This window comes from Colobus angolensis, unplaced genomic scaffold (genome assembly GCF_000951035.1).
Source record: "Colobus angolensis palliatus isolate OR3802 unplaced genomic scaffold, Cang.pa_1.0 Scaffold38, whole genome shotgun sequence".
Taxonomy (NCBI): Eukaryota; Metazoa; Chordata; class Mammalia; order Primates; family Cercopithecidae; genus Colobus; species Colobus angolensis.
Window position 1 is genome coordinate 9,111,018 of NW_012117154.1, and position 5,783 is coordinate 9,116,800.

Genomic DNA, 5,783 nt, shown 5'->3' on the forward strand with positions numbered 1-5,783 from the left:
ATGTTCATGTATGATTGTGATGTCTTCTTGGAGCACTGACCCTCATTATTATGCAAAGTCCCTCATCATCCATGTTGATGCTCCTTCTAGATCCACATCTACATCCATGTAGATGTTGAAATCTATTTGTCGGAGGTGAAGACAGCGACTCCGCCTTTCTTTTGGCTGGTGTTTGAATGGTGTATTATGCTTAACTCTATATATGTCTTTAGATTTAAAGTGCATTTCTTATAGACACGATGTAGTTGAATCCTGCTTTTTAAAATCCGGTCTGACAATCTATCTTTTAACTGGTATGGCTAGACCATTCACATTTAATAGGATTATTGATACAACTGGATTACAAGCTACCATTTTGTCACGTGTTTTCTATTTGTTACGTCTGTTTTTTGCTTCTTTTGCTCGCTTTTCTGCCTTCTCTTGGTTAACTGAGCATTACTTCATCATTCCATTTTATGCCCTCTTGTCCTATAACTTACACCTCTTTTAGAAAATTGTCCCAGGGTTAAGTCTTAAAGTAATCAGAGTTTATCTTCAGACAGTGAGACTGCTTCACGTATAGTGTAAGGACCTAACAGCAGTGTTTTCCCAACTCTTCCCTTCCATCCTCTGTGAATTATCATCACACACTTTACCTTGGAGCATGTTATCAACACAGTACAATGTTACCATTTTCCCTTGAAATAGTTGTCATTTGCAGCAATTAAAATTTTTTTTCATTTTCATTTTCATTTCATCTTTTTCTATATTGTTCTTCATGTCTGAAATAAATAATGTATACAGTGGTCCATTTCCAAGACAAAGTGCCTTGAATTGACTCAGGTGAGCAAACTACAGAAGGAACAGGATATCCTAGGCCCCTGCTCAGATAGCCAACGCTTGCTTGTTGGCCTCCCCCTTCCTCCCTTAATTTTTAAAAGTTATTTTCACTGGTAAAGAATTCTGAATCAGGCCAGGCATGGTGGCTCATGCCTGTAATCCCAGCACTTTGGGAGGCTGAGGCAGGTGGATCACGAGGTCAGGAGATCAAGACCATCCTGGCTAACATGGTGAAACCCCATCTCTACTAAAAATACAAAAAATTAGCCAGGCGTGGTGGCCAGTGCCTGAGTCCCAGCTACTCGGGAGGCTGAGGCAGGAGAATGGTGTGAACCTGGTAAGCAGAGCTTGCAGTGAGCAGAGATTGCACCACTGCACTCCAGCCCAGCTAACAGAGAGACTCCATCTCAAAAAAAAAAAAAAAAAAGAATTCTGAATCAGTACTTTTTTTCCTTTCAGTACTAGAAAGCCATCCCTCCATCGTCATCCACCTTGGATAGTGTCTGCAGATAGTTCTGCTGTGCTTCTCGTCTTTGTTTCTCTCACATCTCATGTGTCCCCCTACCTCCCTTCTCCTCCCAGTTGCCTTAGAGAGTTTCTGTGTGTCTTTTTTCCTCAGCAGCTTGAATATGCACAGGTTTCTGTGCTTGTTTTTGTTTCTGTTCTGTTTTGTTTGTATGTTTTACTTTTTTGGCGTTTGCCTCTGAGTTTCGTTAATCTGTGCTTTGATGTCTGTCATTGATTTTGGAAAATTATTAACCATTATTTCTTCAAATATTCTTCCCATACCCCCTCACCATCTGTGATTCCAATGTATGTATGTTAAACTGCGTGATAACATCTTGTAATCCCTTGGAGACATGCTCTATGTTTTCCCCATTCCTTTTATCTCTTTGGTTTTCCATTTGGATGATTTCTGTAGAGCTATTTTCAAATTCACCGATTTCTTTGGCTAGGTCAAGTTTACTGACAAGCTTCTCAAAGCCATTTTTCATCTCTTTTACTGTGTTTTCATTTTTAGCCTTTTCATTTATTTCTTTCTCACAGCTTCCATCTCTTTTCAAGATAGTATGTTATTTTAAGCAAATAAATGGAAATAAGCTAAGTCTCAGTAATGGTGAAGAATTGACTAACTCTTATTATTAATTAATAAGCTAACACTAATTAAAGGGAGACAGACTTAGTTAGTTTCATTTCAGTCACTTACATAAATATATTCATCCTGACATAGAAAGAGCTAGAACATAAATTGAGCTTTAAAAGCAAGCTTCAAAACCATGGATATTATCTCATGTATGCTTTGTTTACAAACTTCCACAAAGCAACCTAATATTTCTAGAGTAACGAATATCTACAAAATGCTTTTTGTAAAACAGCCTGGAAGGACAACCCACAGGAGATGATAAGGGTTCGGTTTGGCAGGAGGCGGCAATGGGACTCCAGCTTTACCAGTCACAGGTGGAGTTTTACAGTGAGGTTGTGTCCTGCGTGTGTTGTGTGTCTTCAGACGACTCACCCTGTGATTGCGTGGATGGTGTGACAGGAGAGGGAGGACAAAGGGCCCCGACAGGTGCAGGTGGAGGCCTGGGAGGCTGTGGTGGGTTCATGCCAGCACCTCCCCGGGACTGCACACTCCCAATCATCTGTCTCAGACGTGCCAGGCTCAAGTTCCTCCCCATGTCCGGTCCTTCCATCTAAACACACGTATTCAGCATCTGCATCCTGCCAAGCATGGCTCTGGATGCTGGTGATGCAGCAGTGTGGTGTGTGTATGGTGTGTGTGGATGGCATGTGTGTAGTGTACCTGTGTGATGTGTAGCATGTAGATGGTGTAGATAGTGTGTGTGTGTGTGATGGATAGCATGTGTGTGGTTTGTGGCATGTGGATGGCATGTGTGTGTAGTGTATGATGTGTGTGTGTGGTATGTGGTAGGTGGATGGCATGTGTATACAGTGCATGAGTGTGATGTATGTGTGGTTTGTGGTGTGTGGATGGTGTGTTTGGGGATGTGTGTAAGGCATGTGTGTGGTGTGTGGTGTGTGTGGTGTTGAGGGGGTGTGTGGTACTGGGTGTGTGTGTGGTGTTGCTTCTGGGGTGTGGTGTGTGGATGGCGTGTGTGTGTGCGTGTGGTGTGTGGATGGCATGTGTGTGTGTGTGCATTTGGTGTGTGGATGGCGTGTGTGTGTGTGTGCGTGTGGTGTGTGCATATTCAGGGTGCCTCCCCCTGAGCACAGTCCCAGCTCCCTGGGAGGGCTGTGTCCTCTGTGGGGCCAGCAGTGAGATTCCCTTCTCCACGTGAGGCTGAGCAGCAGGAAGGAGAGGGGCCCCAGGTCTGGGTGGTGGCTCTGCTGCTGGTGGCGGCTGTCCGGCAGGCAGGGAGCGGCAGGGCCGGGTGTCTGGGGCCTGGTTCCTTCCTCCCGTGTCAGCAGCACCACGTGGGAGGCCAGGCGGTGTGTATGCCGGTGTGTGGATTCTCCTCAGTCAACACAGGCCAGGTGGATCGGGGACCGGAGGCCTGTTCTCGCAGCAGCAAGATGGGGACATGCACCCAAAACCAGCTCAAATGGTTGTCGTAGAACCCTTCGGAAGTGTGGAAAATCAGAGAGAAAAGGATCGAGATCTCTTGTACTTGACACTCAGAGGGAGTCGTGTGGCACAGCAGGCTCACAGTGTCCTACATGGATGCTTCATGCCATGGGCCATGTGGCGTGTTCACAGTGTCCTACATGGATGCTTCATGCCATGGGCCATGTGGCGTGTGGGGTTCTGGCTGCGGCTCTTTCCACAAGACGCTTTTTATTCTGATGGATCTGGTGGCCCATTGTGTGGGTTTCCCATCATTCACCTGCTGATTCCAGATTCTGCCATGACAAGTCCTCCTACGAACTGTCTGTGGCACAAACGGGCTGGCCCTGCCTGGTGCGCAGGGCTCAGTGGGTCAGTGTCCCCTCAGGCCATGTCCACCAGCGAGGCCCAGCAGTAAGGGCTGAGGTCCGGGTGAGAAAGGCAGCTGGCCCCTAGGTCTTTCATGTAATGGGTGTTTACTCCACACCATGCCAGGAGCGAAGATGCAGACACCAGCAAGCCAGAGCATCCCGTGGGGGGTGCCCGAGCCCCAGGCGGGACACAGGGAAACAAGCCCGGACCGCAATGTGCTGCAGCAACTGGGGCCAAGGAGGAGATAATCTGGGCAGCGGGGCCAAGTGGCAGGAACAGGGGTGGGGACCACAGGGTCATGCAGGGGCCATGGCCCAGCCTCTCTCCATGCTGCAGATCTCAGGTGGGTGCTTACGGCCAGGATGGGAGCGAGCAGGCCCAAAGGTGCCTCAGTTACGGGTGGGCATGTGTGGTTAGGGCCTGGGAACGCCAGTGTGTGACCCCACAGATAACTCGATTTTGGGATACATCTTTGTGCTTTTCACAGCCTGCCCTGCCTGTACGACACTTTTCTACCTTACTGGATGAAAAGTTACTTCCATAGTACACGGCAAGCTCTGCAGGGCAGGGCCCGCTGGGCACGGGGAGGAGGGACGGTTCCTGCAGCCTGGATCCCACTGTGCCTCCAGGGAGCGCTGGGCCAGCTGGGCAAGCACTCCCCATGTCCACCTGTTTTCCTCTGGTGTCTCAGGCATGAAGGGCCGCTGGGGTGGGCGCTGAGGCCAAGGGCCTGAGTCTGTGCTGTTAAAGCCCCTTCAGGGCCAGAGCCAGGGCTGAGGCTGGGTCTGCTCCATGTCAGGAGGAGTGCAGCCCCTCACAAAAGCTGAACCTTTCCTAGGCTCCTGGGGCCCCTTAGAGGGCTGCATGGCTGCAACCTTAGCGGGTTGTAGCCATGGCCGGGCAGCTCCTCTGAGCCTGAGTGCAGCCCCTTCCCTGTCTGTACCACTTTTCCCTGCAAACCCACCAACCCCATCCCAGGCCCACCTGCCCAGGAAGAAAGACAGACACCTGTGGTGCAGGCCCCAGACTTGAGGAATCTGCTACCACTTCTTGGAACTCAGACACAGTCCTAAGCCTGCTCCACCTGCTCCCCCCCAGGACCTTTGCTGCAGTTGCCCTCAGTCCTGGATGCTCTCTCCTCCCTGTGCCCCCCCACAGCCCAGTCCTCCACAGCCCATGAGTCCTCCCCTGGTCCCTGCAACCCACACCTGTGCCGGTTGCACCATGGCCACTCTCCTGCTGCCCACACCTGTGCTCCAAAGCCCCCCAGGCACCTGGCATGCCTGTCTCTTTGGGGGCACTGGTTTGAGTCTGCCCCTACCAGAGGGCACAGAGCCTCTGGGACCCTGGCGGAGGGACAAACAGGGCTGAGCAGAGCTCCACGTGGGCGTTGGGCGCTACCCTCAGAGCACCTGCGGGTGTCTGTGCAGAAGGACCCGGGAGGAGGTAAGGTGAACGGAGGACTTTTGGTCTTATTTTCTACATGCGCTTGTGCATTTTCTGTTGATTTTTCCCTGGTGATCACGTATCACTTGTGTCTATAAAGGAAACAATACAACTCTAACAGAAAGAGGGAATGCTGCAGGGCCTATGGAGACGCAGCCACGAGGCCAAGGTAAGGCCCCAAGTGAAACAAATGAGCAAAAAGAGTTTTACAGCTATCAGGTGAGCAGTCACATGTGTTTCTTAGTAGTTGTGTCTCCTACTGATCGCACCCTTTAGTCCCCAAAGGTGGGGAGTGGGGCGGGAGAGAGGTAGGCCAACTCAGGCCACAGGTGGGCTGGCACCCGCCCTGCCGCAGCCCCTCCCTCCCAGGAGCCGCAGACAGGCCCCCAGGGCCGTGCATCAGGCCACACCTGCAGAGACCTGCTTCCCCTGGCAGCAGGCGCCTCCCCTGACGGAAGACTCAGGAATGGGCTGGGTTGGGTGGAAGTGGCGCCCCAGGGCAGGTGAGAGGGAAGAGGTAAAGAGACCTGCACTGCAGGGTTAATGGACAGGGCACCAGACAGACCGGGAGCCTAGAGAG